The sequence below is a fragment of the Pteropus medius genome, unplaced genomic scaffold (genome assembly GCF_902729225.1).
Source record: "Pteropus medius unplaced genomic scaffold, Ma_sr-lr_union100, whole genome shotgun sequence".
In the NCBI taxonomy this organism is placed as follows: Eukaryota; Metazoa; Chordata; class Mammalia; order Chiroptera; family Pteropodidae; genus Pteropus; species Pteropus medius.
In genome coordinates this window covers 23,271,384-23,292,808 of record NW_024354500.1, presented here as the reverse complement: position 1 = coordinate 23,292,808, position 21,425 = coordinate 23,271,384, and the positions used below count along the sequence as shown (strand labels likewise).

The 21,425-nt window shown below is 31.9% G+C and overlaps 1 pseudogene; it reads right to left on the bottom strand.

Moving 5' to 3' along the window:
• Window positions 1-285: 285 nt before the first annotated feature.
• Window positions 286-400, bottom strand: LOC120595211 (uncharacterized; annotated as a pseudogene).
• Window positions 401-21,425: the final 21,025 nt, after the last annotated feature.

Genomic DNA, 21,425 nt, shown 5'->3' with positions numbered 1-21,425 from the left:
TTATTAAAATTAAATATCTACATTTTTTCTTTTAAAGTTAATTCTTTTGTGTCCTATTGGAAATATCTGTCTTCCTCAGGTTGCAAATATTTTTCTGTCTTTTTCTTCTAAATGCACTATTGTTTTAGCTTTCACTTTCTTTTTTTATTAGTAGTATTTCTTTTTTTAGGCAAGGCGACCCTTGATTGACCTCACAGATCACAAGGAACTTGTCAGCTTACAATCCTCCATTTTTATTTATTTATCTATTTGTTTGTTTGTTTGTTTGTTTGTTTAAATTTTTTATGCCTACAGCACCTGGTCTTCTTAGGTGGTCTCCCATCCAAGTACTAACCAGGCCCCTGCTTAGCTTCCGAGATCACACGAGATTGGGCTTGTTCAGGGTAGCATGGCCGTAGACAGCTTTCACGTTTTTACAACTAATTTTTGAGTATGTTATGAGGTAGAGTCAATATTTGTTCTTTTTTTTTCCAAGTAAGAATATCCAGTTGCCCGGCACAATTTAGTTAGAACTTCTTTATTCAATGAATTGCAGTAGTGACCAATACATGTGTGTCTGTTTCTATACTCTTTTTTTCTATTCAGTCAACATTTCAGTGGTTCTATTGCAATCATTGTAATTTTTATAGTAAATCTTAGAATGTGACAGTATAAATCTTCTTTTTTTTTCAATATTACCACAAGTACTCTAGATTCTTTGCATTTCCATATTCATTTTAGGACTATTGTGGCAGTTAATATAAATAGTTTTTGAGATTTTGATTGAAATGACATTAAACACATTAATTTGATAAGTATTTAAATCTAAAAAAAAAATTGTCTCTTCCAATTTACTTACACGAGATATCTATTAATTTATTTAGGCTTTCTTTATTTTTCCCACTGTATTCATAATTCTTCTGTCTCATGGTTCCTCTTATCTAATCTCCTGCCTCATCCTTTCTATTGCTTCATAGATTTGATTTACTTTCTTTTGATTTCTTTATGTTTGCCAACCATACTAGTTTCTTACTGACACTGTTACAAGCCACAATCATAGTGACTTAAAACAGCACAAATTTATTATTTTACAGTTCTAGAAGTCATGAGTCTAAAATTAATGTTGCTTCTTTCTTCCCATTACCTTCGTTTCTGTTATTATATCCCCCAACCCTGACTCTGAACCTCTTTCCTTCCTCTTATATAGTCCCTTATGATTATATTGAGTATCCAGGAATAATTCAGGATAATCTCTCCATCTCAAGGCCTAATTTAATCACATCTACAAAGTCTCTTTTTTTCATGTGAAGTAACAGATCCACAGGTTTTGGGAATCATAATGTAAATTTCTTTGGTGGGCTATTATTCTGTCTACCAAGCTTACTGTTTTCTGGGTCTAGCAGGAAATGAGGCTGAATTAATAAAAAATAAAAATGATCCATTTAATACAGAGATCTTATAAATTCTATTAGGGAGTTGGACTATCCTCCCCTAAAAATAATAAGTTACAATTTGAAAGTTTTTATAAAGGAATGATATGTTGATATATGAATTTTAGAAAGGTCACTTTGTTCCAGTGTGGCATGTAGACTGGTCGTGAGAAAAAGATTATAGACAAATGAAAAGTTAAGAACCGTTTGTAGTGATAAAACGAGAGACATTGTTTTATTTTATAATAGTCACAAGGCTGATAAGAAGAAGTGAATAGAATAAAAAGATATTCAGGCTGAGGAAAAGGTTTTGTAAGTCTACTACCTCAGTCTATTAGACATTAATTTAATTTGAGCAAACCCCTTATTCTTACTGCTTGATTTTCTGGTATTATGAATCAGAGGAGTAAAAAGTTAAAAAACACCCTACAGTTCTCAATGTGTATGAATTTTTCAGTGTTGCTCATAACTTCTCACACCTATTCTATAATAGCATTGAATCAATTATTCTTAAATCCTGGCAACTACTTCTCCCTCGACAAATTCTAATAAATGGGTATATAGTTTTCGTTAAGCAAGATGAATAAGCTTTAGAGAGCTACTTTGTAGTCAACAATAATATAGTGTACACTTAAAAATCTGTTAGTACCATAGATCACATGTTAAGTGTTCTTACCATAGTAAAATACAATTTAATTTAAAAATGGAAAAATAGTTTTCCGTGAGTGGCAAACACTAAATGAAAGAATAGGCAATGAAATTACAAAATAATAAATAGACATTAGAAAAGAAAATAAGGCTTTGCTGTATATATTTACTTCTTTAGGACAGTAGATTTAATTGGTTTTTAGTAACTAAGCATTTATAATTTATTTTTTTAATTAGCCTTGTAGTTACTGGAAAATAAACCACTAATTTTAGCTATAAGTTCACTTTCAGTTCTCATTTACACCATTTCTTAGTCCCCCCCCTCCCCTCTCCCTCCCCCCCCTCCCTTCTCTTCCCTTCCTTCCCTTCCCTCTCTCTTCTCTTTCACTGTGTGTGTGTGTGTGGTGGTGTGTGTGTGTGCATCAAAGCGCATACGCACTACATAGATATTAGATATTGTAGTGCACATTTGAGAAAAGCTGTACCAGAGGCTAGATATTATTTTAAAATAGAAATGCCTACTCTTCTTTGTGGCAGGTAGAACATTATACAATCTTTTCAAGATATGTTTTTATTTATATCAGAGAATCATTAGGAAAGCATTTCTTTATAGCACTTTATTGTGTCATAATTCTTACTAGAAATCCAGAGGATTTTCTCCCAGGGTCTACAAGAAAGAGATCTGTCAATTTTTTCTTGACTAAAGTTGAATTTTTGTGCTCCCTGGGAACATTATTTTTTCTATTTATCAATTTTATTCCCTTACATTTCTTTCATTATAAAAATATTAGTAAAAAATGGGAAAGGAAACATTCTCTATGAGCTCATTTCAGTGTATACCTCTCAAATGTCTATTTCTTTTAAAAGACTATACTATAAATTATATAAGGACATTGATTTTACTTTCTTTTAGAATAAATTTACTTTTATTTAATTAAAAATTAAGAAAATAGCATTATTGCAAAACACTGATAAAAAATGTCAAATATCTGGTTTATATCCTCATAGAGAATAATGCAATCTGATTTATGATATTCTTAGCAAATTGCTACACTGTTTTGTTAATGTTATAGTCACCCCAGTAATAAACCTGATAAAAGTGAACAATATCATCAAAATAGATCATTTTGTTAACAAGGAACTTACCTAATAGGAGATAGTGAAAGAGGTTTATGAGTACTTTTAGTTTCTATATATGAACCAGGAAGATATTTCCGTATTATTTCCACACAAACACATTAAATGACAGTTTTTCTTCTCAAAATATCACTATTTTAAGATGTGTTAATTATATTAATACTAATTAAACTATATCTTGGTCAACATATTTATTTTATATTATTTTATCCTATAGTTAATAATTGAAATAGTCTACATAAGATCTTCATAATATCATACTTTGTATGTAAAGACCCCAATAAATAGTTCTTATCTTATACATAAAACCAGAGGTTCTACCTAAATCCCACAGATTATCCATCATTTTTATTCATAAAACAAGAAAATAACTTCTGTGATATGAGCCATGCCTGTGGTTATAAAGAAAAAAAAAATTTAATGAGTATAGCAGTAATTTAGTTTTGGTCAATTATCATTTGGCAAATCATTTAATCTTTTTTGAGGCCAGTTTGCTTATCTGTAAGACAAGAAGGATATATATATTAAATATCTCTAAGTTATTGTTTAATTTTATCATGTACTTATGTTCTTTGCAAAAGCCTTTACCTTAATTTACTGTAATGCCCACTGAAGACAATACACATATACATTTCATATATGTCACTAAGATATTGGGATTTTCATATACCTCAGAAGTGAATTATCTAAAATGATAATAAATATAATAAGAGAAATACTTTTCTTTTACTGAGTACCCATTAACATTTAATTATTGGAAGGGATATGCATAATAAATAATTTAAGTCTCAACACATAAAAGTGTTCCTTTTCCATTGTTTGAGGAAATGAGCTCTAAGAAGATTGTACTATTTTCTTTGTAAAGTGACTAATAAATAAAGTTTTATATATTCAAATCCTTAACTGCCATGCTATATATTTTTTCCAAAATTGAGGAAGAAAACAAATGTGTTTGTTCATTGATACAACAAAAATGGATGATCAATAAAGTTTTTTATAAAAAACATTTCTGATCTTAAATCTTCTCAAGAATTGGAGACTTTCCTGTAGTGGTATAGTATTCTAAAATTACTTTCCCTGTATTTTGAGCTATCAGCAGTAATAATGACTTGTTAACAATTTGTTATGTAAAATCTAAATGGATTCATGAGAATTTTTTTATTAAAAATTATTGAGGTGGCATTAATAATATACATACAATGGAATATTATTTGGCCATAAGAAAAGCTAAAATCCTGCCATTTGGGACAACATAGATGGACTTTGAGATTATCATTCTAAGAGAATTAAGTCAGATGAAAAAAGTTGAAACTGTATGATTTCACTCATGTGGGATATAAAACTGAAAGCAACAAACAAACATGACAAATAGAGACTCATGGACAAGAACAGTGGATTAGTGATCTACGGGAATTTTAAAATGAGATGCTTTTAAAAATACTGCTTATTGCTGATTGTTCTATGATTCAATCTAATTAGATTTAACACATGTAGAAGTTTTTAGTCAGAAAAATAATTAATGAAATAATTATGAAGCATCATTACTAATGTCAGAGGTAAATAAAAAATTTGTTTAAAATTGAGATCTCACTTCTCCTGAGATAACTTTTTTAATAGAAGAAAAAGAATAAAATAACTTTAGAACTCATTTAATTTGTTATTTATTTTCTAGAATTTTTTTATAAGTCCCCTAGACTTTACTCAAACAATAATTGTATGTATTTTGTTAATCTAGTTAGAAATGAATTAACTTATAGTTTACCTATAATTACTTTATGACTGATGAGAATTTTTATTTGATTTGATATTTGCTTATTTATCTTCAGTGATTGAGAAGTATGAAAGATAATATAATTTTGCCTAAAATGTTTGTATATATTGCTGACTCTTTGTCAAGTATTATAAATTTGAGTAATTTTTAAACTAAAGTTAAAAACACAACATTTATGATTGTCTGACATAATTTTAATTTATTTAATCACTGTTAAAAATTAAATTTTATTTTTAAGAAGTTAGTCATAAATTGCTAATTAGCATTCTAATGAGGATTTTGTGTCAATTTTCATAAATTTACACTGTTCCATGAAAACTCTAAAACATGGTATAAGGAATTCTGAAAGTAATAACATTGATCATAATTAAAGAGATTATATGCTCTAGTGTTATTAAAAATAAAATTACTCCAAAATAATAAATACACAAACTACTCAAACAGAACATTTGCAATTTCTGAAAAGTCTTAGTCATAATTAATAAATGTAAAATTTTCTTTCTTTTGTATGGTTTCATTAGCAAATTGTACTTAAATTTAAAGTTTAGCAATCCTATATTGAATATCCATAAAGAGTAGATACATAATAATATTAGATACTTTTGGAAATATTGAGGAGTCCATTCTCCAACTCCAATAATGTATAATAAACATCTTTCCTTTAAATAATGCTTCTCGTAAATATTTTATTACATTAAATATTTCATTTTTGCATACAACAGAATTTAACTAATTACCTAGTATACTTTTTACATTATATGTAAATAAAACCGTGTTGAAAATCTTTGCTTAAGAGCTTATCTTCAGTACTTTTCTTAGATAACTCGTAAGAAGAGATTGTTTTTGTCAAATAAATGAATGTATAAGGCTTTTACAACACATTATTGAATTGTCTTCAACAGTATGTGAATGTAGTCTCTCTTGAGGTACAAGTTCTATTTTAGGATGATTGTAGTTACATTTTTTCAATGTTTTAGTATTCATATCTGCTATATATACAATATGAATTGTGGCATTTAGTACAGAAATTGTTTTCTTTATCTATGAATTTTTGAAGTAGAAGTCTTCCCTATATTATATTAAGATTCCAATCCCTGCTTCTTTCATTTATTTTTTTTTAAATCAGCTGTATTCCTTTTTCAATCCTGTTATTTTTAACTTTTCTCTCAATACTTTTGAAACCCTGTTACTTATTATCAGAATATTTGGTTTTACTTTGTGAGCCAGTCTGAAAATCTTTTGAGAGATGATATAGCCTATTTATTATATTCATATTTCTAGTATGAATAGTCTTAAATCTTTTTATTAATATTATCTAAAGCATTTTCTTGATTTGTCTAATTTCTTTTCTTTGTCTTTTAAAATATTTTTTGGTTTTAGGATTTTTTTTTAAATTAATTAATTAATTAATTTATTTTTTTATTTTTATGGTGACATTGGTTAACTAAATTCAATATGTTTCAGCTGTACACTTTAACAGTAAGGCATATATATATTTATACTCTATGTTCACTTCCCATAGTTAGGTTTCTTTCTGTCACCACGTATTTGATCCCCTTTACCCTGTCTACATCCCTTCTCCCTCTATCCGCTATCCTCTGGTAACCACTAATCTACAGTCCATGTCCATGAGTCTTTGTTTGTTTGTCTTGTTCATTTGTTGCTTTTACGTTTATATCCCACATATAAGTGATATCATGTGGTTTTCAACTTTTTCTGTCTGGCTTATTTTGCTTAGCATGATTATCTTGAGGTCTATTCATGTTGTCACAAATGGCAGTATTTCATCTCTTCTTACGGCTGAGTAATATTCCATTATATATATATGTACCACTGCTTCTTTAGCCAATCATCTATCATAGGACACTTCATTTCCTTCCATGTCCTGGGCACTATGAATAATGCTGCTGGGAACATCGGTGTGCAAATATCTTTTTGGGTATTGGTTTTTAAGTCTTTGGGATAAATACCCAGAAGAAGGATTGCTGGATGATATGGTAGATCAATTCTTAGTTTTTTGAAGAATCTCCATACTGTGTTCCATAGTGTATGAGATTTCCTATTTCTCCACATCCTCTCCAGCATTTGTTATTACTTGTCCTATTGATTATAGCTATTCTAACAGATGTGAGATAATATCTCATTGTGGTTTCAATTTGCATTTCCCTAATAGCTAGAGATGTTGAGCATCTTTTCAAATATTTGTGGGCCATTTGTATGTCCTCTAGAGAGAAGTGTCTGTTCATGTCCTCTGCCCATTTTTTGATCGAATCATTTTTTATTTTTTGTTTTTATAGAGTTATATGAGTTCTTTGTATATTTTGGATATGAGGCCCTTATTGGAGGCATTGCTTGTAAATATATTTTCCTATTTGGATGGTTGTCTCTTTACTTTGTTGATGGTTTCATTGGCTGTGCAGAAACTTTTTAGTTTGATGTAGCCCCATTTATTTATTTTAGTTTTTACTTCCTTTGCCTTTGAGGTCAAATTCATAAAATCCTCTTTAAGTCCAAGGTCCTTGAGTTTAGTTCCTATGTTTTCTTCTACGCATTTTATTGCTTCAGGTCTTATATTCAGGTCCTTAATCCATTTTGAGTTAATTTTTGTGTGTGATGATAGAAAACAGTCTAGTTTCATTCTTTTGCAGATGGCTTTCCAGTTCTCCTAGAACTATTTATTCAAGAGGCTTTTCTTTCTCCACTGTATGTAGTTGGCTTTTTTGTCAAAAATTATTTGCCCGTATATATATATGGATTTACTTCCGGACTCTCGATTCTGTTCCACTGGTCTGTGTGTCTGTTTCGCTGCCAATACCATGACATTTTGATTACTGTCTCTTTGCAGTATAATTTGAAGCCAGGCAGAGTGATGCCTCCAGCCTTGTTCTTTTCTCTCAGAATGGCTTTGGCAATTTGGGGTCTTTTGTGCTTTCATACAAATGTGACAATTTTTTTGTTCTATTTCTTTTAAAAATTTCCATGGGATTTTGATGGGGATTGCATTAAATCTGTATAATGCTTTAGGTAATATGGTCATTTTAACTATGTTGATTCTTCCAATCTAAGAACATGGAATATCTTTCTATTTCTCTGTATCTTCTTTGATTTTTTTTAATAGGATCTTGTAGTTTTCATTATATAGGTCCTTCACATGTTTCATTAAATTTATCCCTAGGTATTTCATTCTTTTTGTTGCAATTGCAAAAGGAATTATTTTTTCTACTTCTTTTTCTGACACTTCATTATTAGAGTATAGGAACACTATGGATTTTTGAACTTTGATTTTGTATCCAGAAATTTTTCTGTATTTGCTTATTGTTTCTAGTAGTGTTCTTGTGGAGTCTTCAGGGTTTTCTAGATAGAGACTCAAGTCATCTGCAAATAGTGACAGTTTGACTTCGCTTCCTATTTGGATGCTTTTTACATCTTTCTCTTGCCTGATTGCACTTTCTAGGCCCTCCGATGTTATATTGAATAGCAGTGGCAATAGTGGACAGCCTTGCCTTTTTCCTGATCTTAGAGGAAATGCTTTTAGTTTTTCACCATTATATGGCCTTTGTTATGTTAAGATACTTTCCTTCTATCCTGATTTTGTTAAGTGTGTTGATCATAAAAGGATGTTGTATCTTGTCAAAGGCTTTTTCTTCATTGATTGATATGGTCATATGATTCTTACTTTTTAATTTGTTTATGTGGTGTATCACATTAATTGAGTGCATATATTGCCCCTGGGATGTGTCCCACTTGATTGCGGTGTATAATATATTTTTAATATATTGTTGTATTCGGTTTGCTAGTATCTTATTTAAGATTTTTTCATCTGTGTTCATGAAAGATATTGGTCTGTAGTTTTCTTTTTGGTGTGTTATCTTTACCAAATTTTGGTATCAGAGAAATATTGGCCTCATAAAATGAGTTAGGAAGTATTGCCTCTTCTTTGATTATTTGGAAGAGTTTGAGGAGAATAGCTATTAAATCTTTTTTTGAATGTTTGGTAGAATTCACTGGTGAAGCCATCTGGTCCTGGACTTACTTTTTGGTAGGTTTTTGATGATTCTTCCAATTTCCATACAGCTGATCGGTCTATTTAGATTTTCCAGTTCTTCTTGATTCAATCCAGGAAGATTGTATTTTTCTAAGTACTGATCCATTTCTTCTAGGTTATTAAATTTGGTGATATATATTTTTTCATAGTATTCTTGTATAATTCTTTGTATTTCTGCGATATCAGTGTAATTTCCTCTCTTTCATCCCTGATTTTGTTTATTTGTGTCCTTTCTCTTTATTCTTCAGTGAGTCTGGCCAGGTGTTTGTCAATTTTATTAATCTTCTCAAAGAACCAGCTCTTTGTTGCATTTATTTTTTCTATTGTTTTTTGTTTTCAATTTCTTTTTTTTTTTTTTTTTTTCTGCTCTAATTTTGATTATTTCCTTCTGCTGACTTTAGGCTTCATTTGTTCTTCCTTTTCTAGTTTTTTAAGATGAAGCGTTAAGTTGTTTATTTGGGCTCATTCCTATTTTTGGAGATAGGCCTGTAATGATATGAACTTTCCTCTTACAACCTCTTACAATCATTATCATTTGTTTCTATGTATCTCTTGATCTCTCTTTTTATTTCTTCTCTGACCTAGTTATTCTTCAGTAGCATGTTGTTTAATCTCCATATATTTGTGGTTCTTCCTGCTTTTTTTTTTGTGGTTCTTCCTGCTTTTTTTTATATTTGTGGTTCTTCCTGCTTTCTTTTTACAGTTGTTCTCTAGTTTTAAAGTATTATGATCAGAGAATATGGTTGGTATAATTTCAACCCTTTTATATTTGTTGAGGCTATCTCTGTGTCTCAGTATGTGGTTGATTCTTGAGAATGTTCCATGTGCACTATGGAAGAATCTATAAGCAGTTCTTTTGGGATAGAAGGCTCTTTAAGTGTCAATTATGTCCAGTTTTCTTATGTGTCATTTAAGGATGTTATTTCCTTATTTATTTTCTGTTTGGATGATCTGTCTATATCCGACAGTGGGATATTTAGGACCCCTACTACGATAATGTTTTGGTCTGTTTCTCCCTTTAGTTCTGTTAGTAATTGCTTTACATATTTCAGGGCTCCCTGATTGGGAGCATAGATATTAATAAGTGTTATGTCTTCTTGGTGCATGTTTCCCTTTCATTATGAAGTGTCCTTCAGTATCTTCCTTTACCTTTTTTTTTAATTTTGAAGTCTATTTCATCCATTATTAGTACCACTACTCCCGCTTTTCTCTGAATGCCATTTGCTTGAAATATCATTTTTCATCCTTTCACTTTAAGTCTATATTTGTCTTTGGAGCTGAGATGTGTCTCCTAGAGATGGCATATGGTTGGGTTTTGTATTTTGGTCCTTTCTGAAATTCTGTGCCTTTATATTGGTGAGTTCAGTCCATTTACATTTGGGAGGATTATTGAAATATGAGGTCTTCTTATAGTCATTTTACCTTTTGCTTGCTGGTAGCTCGGTGTTTCCATTGCTTCCTTGTCCTTGTGTTTCTGTTTTCTTTATTTTGGTTGTTTTTTGTGGGTTTTGCCTCTGGTTCTTATTTTATATTATATACAACAGTTCTGAATCTTTGGTATGTGGTATCAGTATGAATATGTAAAGGACAGTTATATATACACGGTAGTCCATTTTCTTCTGCACATGCTCTATCTCCATTCCTACTTGCAAATTTGAATCTTTGAATCTTCCCCTTTTCAGTCATTATTGTCTCAATTTGTCCCTATGTATGCTGAATGTTCATTACTATCTTGCTATAGCAATTCTCTTATTATTTAAGCTCATATTGCCCTGTTCTTAGTAAGGGTTGAACTTCTCTGCTTCTATTTGCCTGATAGTCACCTTGCTCCTAATTGTTTTTTGTTTCGTTTTGTTTTGTTTTGTCATTTTGTTTTAGGTGAGATGCCTCCTTTCAGTATTTCCTGTAGTGCAGACCTCATAGTAGAGAATTTCCCCAATTTTTGTATGTCTGGAGAGGTCTTAATTTCTACTTCATATCTAAAGGAGAGCTGGATACTTTGTTCTAAGCTGATAGTTCCTTTCACTTAATAGTTTAAATATTTGATTTCATTCCTTTCTAGATTGTAAGTTTTGCTCTGAGAAGTCTGAGGATAATCTAATGGCTTTTTCTTTATAAGTTACCCTTTTCTTTTAACTGGCTGCCCTGAGAATTCTCTCTTTGTCATTGATTTTTGAGAATTTTAATACAATATGTCTTGGTGAAGGCCTTTTTGGGTTGAGATAATTGGGAGTTCTGTCGACATCTTGAATTCCAAGCTCCACCTCATTCTTTAGATTTGGAAAATTCTTGTCAACTATTTGTCTGAAAATGCTTTCTAGTCCCTGCTTTTTTTTCCTCACCTTCGATAATGCCCATTATTTTGTTTTCTCTCCTGATGGTGTCAGCTAGTTCTTATATTTCTCTTTCATCATTTTTCATTCTTTGGTTTCTCTCTTCTTTCTTCTGATTTATTTCTAGATTTCTGTCTTCGATATTACTGATCCTTTCCTCCATTTGGTCAACTCTATTTCCCCAAGCTTGCTATTTTATTTTTCAACTCTTGCAGTGTGTTTGTGTGTGTATCTCTCTCTCTGTGTGTGTGTGTGTGTGTGTGTGTGTTTTATCTCCAGAAGATCTATTCTAGTCTTTTTGAGGATTTCAATCTCCTTGCTCTGTTCATCTAATTGTTTTTTCAGTTCTTGAAATTGTTGATATGATTCGTTTCAGAATTCACTGATTTTTTTCAAAAGCACCATTCTGAATTATCTTTCATTTGAGTCACATATTTCAATGTCTGTAAGCTTACTCACCCTCTGTTTGCAACCGGGGCCAGTTGAAATCATCCCACTTCTCTGCTTTTGCTGTGATGTCTGGACTCTGCCGCCAGCTGCATGGAACTCACGACCCTCCTAGGCAAGGCTGTTCAGGGATCTCACAGCACCTTCTCCCCTCCCCCTCCTCCTCTAGGGACCTCTGGCAGCTGCGAGAGGCAGCTTCTTTATTTCTCCCAGTTCACCACCTCACACTGGGGTTCTGACATGTGGTAGCTCTGATGTGCAGACATCATGCTCACATGTGCTGGGTGTTTTTTGTTGATTTCAAATGTTGAGCTTATTGTTGTTTCAAGTGGAGAGGTCTGGGGATGTCTCTCACTCTGCCATGTTTTAAGGAATTTTTTAATATTTATTTTATATTATTTTTATTTTAATAGTTATAGTTATTTTTCATCAAATCTAAGTCATATGAAAAATAATATCTATCTGTATTCCTTTAATACATTTTTCAAGATCGCCATAAACTTTATTAATTTTTATATTATAATGCTCAATTTATTTTTTATTATAATGCTCAATTTTTATATTATTATGCCAAATTAATTTTTATATTATAATGTCCAGCTAAGTTATTAGAATTGAAAGGACTTGAGCTAGCTTCCTAGGTATAAAGTAAAAATAAATATAACATTGTTTGTTATATACAAAACAAACAGACAAAATGAAATTAAAATACCATCTAAAATGTTAAGCAATAATAAAGGTGAAGTACCAGAAATATATCTACAAAAAGATATATTTCTATGGTTAAATAAAGCATTTTCTGGAAAGGCTTTATAAAGGACCAAATAAATTATATTCTTAAATTGGAAAGCTCAGTATTGTAAAGATGTCAATTCTTACTTAAATCTTTTGTGGATTTAGTGTAATTAATTCTAATCAAAATCTCACCAGGTTGTTTATGGAAACTTGATAACTCATTTTAAAATTTTATAGAAAAGCAAAAGGCCAGTGAAAGTTGAGAAATTATTGATAAAGAACCAGGTGAGAAGATATGCCTTGCCAAATATCTAGACTTCCTTTAGTTCTCTAGTAATTAAATGTCCATGTTATTAATTATATATATATATATATATATATATATATATATATATATACTACCAACAAGGAATAGAGTCCAGAAATGCACCATACATTAACATAGCCTTCAAATATGACAGACACTGTGAGGAAAGAATGATCTTTTAAATTGACAGAGGATGATTTGCTATTCATCAGAATGGAAAAAAAAAAAATTGAACATCCTACTTTACAACATATACAACTCAGGCATTTTCAATGACTAAATATATAAAGTAAAAGTAAGGTTCTTAGAAGATAAGACAAAATATATTCACAATCTTGGGATTATGAGGGAATTCTTAAATAAGATGGGAAAAAACAACAATGCTAGGGAGTAAAAGAGAATATAACAGAAAATATGACCATTGCACAAACTGTTTATTGTAATTTCCCCAGTGTGCAAATTGCTTATCTCAGTAGACAACATTTAGATACCTTAGTAACAGTTTGACCGTATAATATGTCTATTGAATCTACTTTTTAAAATTTAGAATATCTCTGCATTTTAAATTTTATTTAAGTATATATTTTGCATTTTACTAAAGCATTAGTTGGCCAGTGACTGCAGTTTTAAATATGTGATGAGAGAAGTAGCGAAACAGACATTAAAATTAAAAAATATATAAATATATATATATTCAGTAAGACACTTCAAAAGTAAAAAGACAGCCACGGGCTGGGAAATGGTTGAAACATATTACTCATCAATGAATTTTATGTTAAAAAATCATATATATTAGTAAAAAATCAAATCTGTTAGAAAAATGGAGATGAGGGTAAATAGATACTTTATGAGGATTCCAATGCCCAATAACACATGAGAATTACTCAACCTCATAATTGTCACAGACATTTGTGTTAAAACTGCAGCAAAGTCAACAGATCAGCAAAATCTTGTAAATCTAAACATGAGCAAGAATATTAACCAGCAGGAATGCTTGCTGAACAGGGCTGGTCAACACCCTTTCGAAAGCTCATGGGCAGCATGCAGTACTAAAGCGAAGAACATGCCATGAGAAACGATTCCACGCCAAGTTTAAGAAACCAACAAAAATCCTGTCATACCACCCAAATGACAGACAGGGGAAATTTGTAGCACAATGAGAACACGCAAAGGTCAATCGCCAGCCTGTTGGATAAAGACATGGTGGTGTATCCACTCTATGGAAGAGTAACCAGCAGTGCAGATCAACCAGGCACAACTTCGGGTACCCGGTGAACTCAGTGCACAGATGGACACAGCCCTATCCCTTCTGGTTCTGGGGGATCTGCAGGAGGCTGAAGGGACAGACTCCTCAATAAATTAAGTAGAGTTTTGGAGTGAAGGAGTTCTTGTCCACAAAGCCATCCCCCTGTTGGTATCCTGAGGCCAGGCTGGAGCTGGGCTGGGACAGTATGAGTTACTTGCCAGGAGCCCTGTACAGGGGTTCTGCAGGCCTGGTCATGGCTGGAAACATTGGAGATGCTTGAATCTTCCAGAGAGGTTATGCAGAGGAGGCTGTGGTTTCCACTAGCCCCCACTCTACCCCCAACACAAGATAGCTGGCTGCTGTCTTGAGTGTTTAGCCCAGTGGTTTCTGAACCACACTTGCACTTAGTACTTGCTCTTTTCAAAAGTGCTTCTCTCGATATCACTGCTATTCATTGCTGTGGACTGTGTTCTGCGACTGGTCTTCAGGTGCGGGGGGGACCTGAAGAGGGTGGGGTACCCATGAGATATTTAGGTTTTTGAATCCTCGTTCCTACTTTTGTTCCTGTTCATGAGGCTCTTACCTACAGGCTTAGGGCTTAAATCCTACCCTCCACGCTATGCCCACCTAGCTGGTGCTGGGACCTTCTCTCTCACCATAATGTAAAAAATAGACCACTAACTGCTTAAACCTTCATAGAAATGAAGTATATAAATTTGAATATAAGTAGAAAATTTAAAGTGTTCATCAACAAGTCAATGTTATAATTCCATATTTTATCAGTAGGATTCTCAAATGTGTAAACTTTTCCTTGCTATCACATTTAGAACATGACTTTTTAAACACATCACTTATTTTGACATGACAAAATTTGGCAGTGATTTTGGTTCTTCATAAAGAAAGCTTTCTAAAATTGTAACATTATTAATTCCCTTAACTTGTGCATCAATCTCACTTGGATGACATAATGACAGGGAAATGCTCTGAGGACATGGGAATAATAACAGAGAATAATTTTCGAAAGAGACAATATGCCTCGCTTTGACACTCTCAATTCTAAAGCAGTCCACAAGATTTTTAACTCCCCAGAGTACAGACCTGTAAAATGAGTGTTAGTGAGACTTGTAAATAAAATGGAACATGTCTATGATAAGGTTATGTTGTATGGGAAAGATTAAGTAATTTTGCAGCTGTAATTAAATTTCAAATAAGTTGACTTTAAGTGATCAAAAGGGAAATTATCTTGGATGTGCTTAAACTAATGACCTGAGCTTCTTTTTAAACAATAATTTCTAATGTTAGAAATAGTAGAAGTCCTAAAAATTCACAGCCACAGAGATTCCTTCTTGGTTTCCTTTGAAGAATTAAACCACTATGTTGTGGAGAGGATCACACGACATGGAATGGCAGGTGGAGTGTCAGTTATACAGCTCCAAGAAACTAAATTCTGACAACAACCAGTGAGTTTAGAAGAGGACACTGAGTCTCAAATTAGATCATGGCCCCATCCAATACCTTGATATTAGTCTAAGGAGATGCTGAGCAGAGGACCACATAATCTATAGAGAAAATGAATCCCTTATTCCTAAAAAAAAAAAAAAAAAAGTTTTATTCAGTTCCTGTAGTTTTTTTATTAACTTTACTCTTGTCAATCATTGGAGAAAGCACTGGTAACAGAGGTCTCAGATTCGTTTGTTTGCACGAAATGCCTCCATTCAAATATGGGGTCCATTGTTTCGAAGTTTGTCATAAGAGTCAGTTAAGGAACCTGGTTAGAATGTGAATTCAAATTACATTTTAATTCTGCAGTCAGAGTATCAAATTGTGCACCTGATATTTAAGTCTATTAACTATAGTATTGAATTGTGAATCTGATTTTTAGCTGTATTAACTTAGGAGTAAATGAGAAAAACAAACTTTTAAATGTATCGTAGAATCTCTGAGGTACACTGACCTTGCTTCGGCTGAATTTAAAATCTTAAAATGTTGATTTGCTTTCTGAAAACAATCCATTGAGATTAGAAACACTCAGCCCAATCAAATATGTGATACTCTATATCAGTGTGGAAGTCATTTAAATTATTGGCTTAAAATTATTCATAATATTCTTTTAAAAACTTATAATATCTTCTTGCTATGTATCCCACTTTAGCTTACATGTCCGGAATACTCTGTACACTTTCCTTTATATGTACTCATAGCCTAATAATTGCAATTGTAACTGATAGAATACAGATTTTAATCAAAATTTAATTACATTACGTTATATATGTAAAGTTTGGATTTATTTTCTTTTTTTGATTCTAAGACAATATAAAAAATGGCTCTATTATCTATGGGAATTTTCTCCCTTTTCTCAAATATTGTTATGTTTCTTATGTTTTCTAAGGTTTATCTACCTGTGATCTCTGCCAATTTTGTGAACCATTACTGGCATTCTCTGTCTTACAGAGAGGAGAGACATGACAAAATAAATGAGTTATGAATTTTAAATGAGTTATTTTTTGGTTCAGTGAACACATGTGTACTGTTTAGAGCTGAAGATACAATGATAGAGTCAACAAAATACCACTGAATAAAGCATAATTTACTTTATTCTTCCATGATAAAGTCTGGGATAGAAATGATCACATTGCCCTTTACTTCACTTGGTAGAAATGTAGTGTATCGGCGCCGGCTTAGAATAAAATGAAAGTATGCTGATGTAGTAAAAATAGCTCGGAAATCCTGTTTAAGGTATACAATTTTTAATCTTCGTCAAAACAGTTGAAATTAAATAGAACGACAATGATTCTATGACTTGTTTCTCTTGTTTCCTTTGGACTGAATTAATTTAATGAAACTCTTTTAGGCATTTTTTTTTTTTCTTTTAAAGTTGGTCCTTTGTAATACTGTTTAAAACCTTTAACCAACATTGAGTTCATTTGGTATCTAGAAGCTTTACTGTTTTATCATTCACATTTATATCTAGATTTCTTGAATTTTTTAAGAGGTATAGAAAAGGATTCATTATCATTTTTATAACTACAGATACTCAATAGACCCAGGATAGATTAATGAAAAGACTATCAATCCCTACACTATAAATATGATTTATTTCCAAACTTTTTATTCTGTTTCGTCACATTTCTATAATTGGGTTCTTCTCATTCTTTTCTACATTCTCATGATTCCATCTTGCATAATTTTCTGTTCCCCTAAGAACTTTGTTCAGTTTTTTTTTCTCTGTTGGTTTGTGTTTCTTTTCATTTTTAATGCAGCTTTGATAAAAAAAAATATTTTTTTCTTGTCAAAAATATTTTTACATAGACATTGCTTTAAAAATTTTTTACTGAATTTATAATTCCAGATTGACAGTTTTTCTCACTTAGTCTTTTAAAGTATTTTTTCTATGATATTCTTTCATCCTTTATTGTCAACAATTCATTGTCAGTTTTGTGCTTGCTTTTCTGTAGTTAAGCTGTGGACCCACCAATGCCAACTGCTTTTAATATATTCTCACTGCATTTCATTTTCAGGATTTTTACTACTGTATGCCTACATTACATTTATTTTTATGTATCGTGTTTTTGTTGTATGTGTATTTTGTAAACTCTGGCTTGATATAGTTCATCAGTTTTGGAAAATCCTCTTCGAATTTTTTTCTTCCCATCCTCTTTTGTCTTTTTTTCTGGTAGTCAAATGTATGTATATTAAACTTTTGCAATGTGCCCCAAATTTCTTTTATAATTTGTTCCGTATTTCTTATCCTTTCTTTCTGTGTATCAATCCAGATACATTCTCCTGACATATTCTCTAGCTCACTAATCTTTTCTTCTGCTTTAATGTATTGCGAAGCATATCTATTCAATTTTCATTTTGACAATTGATATATTTTTTTTTGTTCTAGAATTTTAATTTGCTGTTTTTGAAATCAATTTAAATTCTCTGGTAAAAGTCTTTTTTATTCTATTTTCTGGAATACTTTATTCTTAATTACTTTAATGTTGCTTTTTGGATAAATTATGAAACTGTAGCTATTGTCTTTTTTTCTTCTTCTTTGTTCATCATTTGGCCTTGCTTACTGGAATGCTTGGTAACTTTAGGGAAAAAGCTAGACATTGAGTATTAAAAATTAAGAGGCACTTGGTGATGTTTCATACTCTAGATATGATTTCTTTGTTTAGATTCCTTGAGCACAGGCAGATTACCTTGATAGAATCTAGGCTAGGAGTCGGGCTTTGTGGAGATAGGCTATTTCTAATTTGCCTTTATTACCATAGTCCTCAGTAATAGCATAGGTATTTATCAGTGTCCCTTCATCTTGTCATGCCCTGAAATTCAACACCTTTCTCCATAGGTCTGAAAAATGCTGAAATCTTTAATCATTGAGTTATCCTCTTAGCACCTAATTTTGACTTGTTTCTCCAACACTTTTCCAATACTTAGAGTCTATCAAGTTTCTCAAGGAAGAGCACACATAACAATTTTAGAATCTATTGTTCCATCCTCTATAGCTTGGATCTTCAATACCAGGCTGTCTCTGGAGCCCTGAATTCCAACTTCTGTCACCTTAGATTAGTGAGACTAATGTAAGCCTCAAGCTGCTTTTTTCAATCTCTAGTCTTCTGCAGCAAGTCAGCTAATGATGTATAAGCAAAAGTAGTGGCAAATGTGAGGCTTATCTCATGCCCTCCTCTCCTGAAAAGTATTCTGATATGCTATTTGTAACATAAATTATAACTTATTCTATAGATTAATTGGAAATTACAAAATTGCTAATAAAATTTTGAGTAAAAAAAAACTAATAAAATAAGAACGGACGATACATCAGAGGATATCTTTCTCCAGGCTTATAATTTGGGAGTAATTTTGCACATGTACACAAGGAAATATGTTCCAGTAAAAGAAAAAAATTCTCAAATTTATAAATATCCATCAATAAAGAAACAAATAAATAATAGGGGTTATATTCATAAAATAGAAAGTTTATTACAGGATGTACACTTCCAGAATAACATTATGAGGGGCTCTGAGGACCCTCTCCCCAGCAAAACAAACTTTACTGGTGAAAATTCTTTAAAAATATATATTTAAGCTATTTCGAATGCTAGAAATTATCCAAAAGACACACAGAAAATGGAGAAATATTTATTCAGAAAATTTTACTCAATAGAACAGTGAATCCTATGGCATTTATGGCGCAAGCAGTTTTCCTTCACATGGCTCAGTGAGAAAGAATTTTCTTAAATTCAAAAAAACAAGCAGAATTGAGTAAAATTCCTGGCAGTTGCAGTCAAGAATATAAAACTCCCTCTTCCTCAGCTACAAGTAAAAGGCCATATATAGTGCCTCTCTATGAGAGGCAGGCTGTGAGCATTTATCATCCACCAAGCTCAGTGTTGTAGAAGCTGTATTTTAAGTAAGAGCAGCTATGAAATCTGTGCTCCCTTCTTCAGTCCATTCCCCATCATGGAGTAGAAACTCTACTCCAAGTGCAGAAGACTGAGAATACTAGTCCCAAATTGCTCTCACCCTAGTTTGCTTATAGGGTGGAAGTTCCACATTAAGTGAGACAAGCTGAAAAAAGCCAGGGGTTACCATCTCTGCCTAGTACCCTACTTGTAACTCATGATGTCATTTGAAAGAAGCGGACCATTACCCCAAGCCCAGATCCAAAATACTGGTATTAATGTTTTGGTAAGTGGAAAATGTAAGTCTTATGAAAGAGAGACAAGTCACTCTCCCTAAGTGAATTGATATTATTTGGGACAAAGCTTGAGAAAGTTAAAGTCTAAAGACACTGTTGAAAGCAATGGAGATTTTGGGTATAAGTAATTAAGAGAAGGTAGGTAGCTCCATGATAGCAAAAAGTCAAAGTATAGAAGACTTAGAATTTTAACACAGAAAACCAGGGAAATAAGTAGCTAAAAAGAATCCTCTTGAGGCTAGAACAAAGCTCAAAGCCTGACCTCAAAGATTACCCCTGCAAAGCTTAATTGAGTCAGGCCATAAAACAATTTATGTCTCAGGACATTGTCAAATAGTAATCAAAAACAACAATCGGCTGGCAATTATTGAGGGCTAAGAGTTGAGTGTAATACCAATAGAAGCAGATCAGCTAAAAGCTTAACAGGAAAATCAAGGAAAGAGACTTCCAAGAGAACCCTACCCAAACTGCTGCCATCCCATGTTGATTGCGATAATATGTTAATCGGTGCCCTGTAAGGTGTTCCAAGGGGATGAACACTTCACAGAAATAGACTTCACTGAAATAATCCACCCAAGACATTAAACAATCAATACAGCAAACAACATTAATAGCAATGATAAGACGCTTCAGAGCTAGGTGGGGGTTAATATACAGAGTTACCAAGAAATTTTCTGTCATGTCCAGTTTTAGAAAACAAAAAAAATAAGACCTGTAAAGAGGCAAAGTCACGCATACAAGAAAAAAAGTGAAAGTAGGCAACAAAAACCACCTTTTAGAAAACTCGGATGTCAGAATGAGCAGCTATTATAAATATCTTCAAAGAACTAAGTTAACCTATGGTTAACACAGTTAAGAATATATATTGGCAATGTATTATATTATAGAGAATATCGGTAAAGAAATAAAAACTAAAAAATTGAAATTCTGGGTTGAAAAGTCTAATAATAAAGAAGAAAAATTAACTAGAAAAGATTAATGGTAGATTTGAGTGTAAGAAGAAAATATTAGAGATTATACAATGTGAGGAACAATAAGAGAAAAGAATTGAGAGAATAAACAGAGCTTCATAGAAGTGTGAGAAACCATTAAGTGTAGCAGCATATGCCTAAAGGAAGTATCATAAAGAAAGGAGAGAAAGGACCAGAAAAATATTTGAAACTATAATGGCTCAAAATTTCCCAAACTTGATTTAAAAAACATTAATGTTAGTGTACAAAAAGCTCGACAAACTCCAAGTAATAATAAATTTGATGAAAAAAGTAAAAACTTATACACTGAACATCACAAATAATTGTTGAAAGAGATTTAAAAAGACAATTAATTGAAATATTATCTCATGTTATGGATCTGGAGAGTGTGATAATACCGATAAAATGGTGATATTCTCTAGTCTAATCAAAGTTTCAATGTAACTATTATTAAAGTCTCAGCTGATATTTTTTCTTTTGCAGAATTTATTAAACTGCCAAAATTAATATGGAAATACAAAGAACTCAGAGTAGCAAAAACATCTTGAGAAAAGAATAAAGTTGGTAGCCACACTTCTTAACTTCCAAACTTATTACAAAGCTGTGGGGCAATGGCATCAGGCTAGACTTATGGATCAGTAAAATAAAATTGAGAGTACAGAAAAAAAACCCTTAAAACTTTGGTCA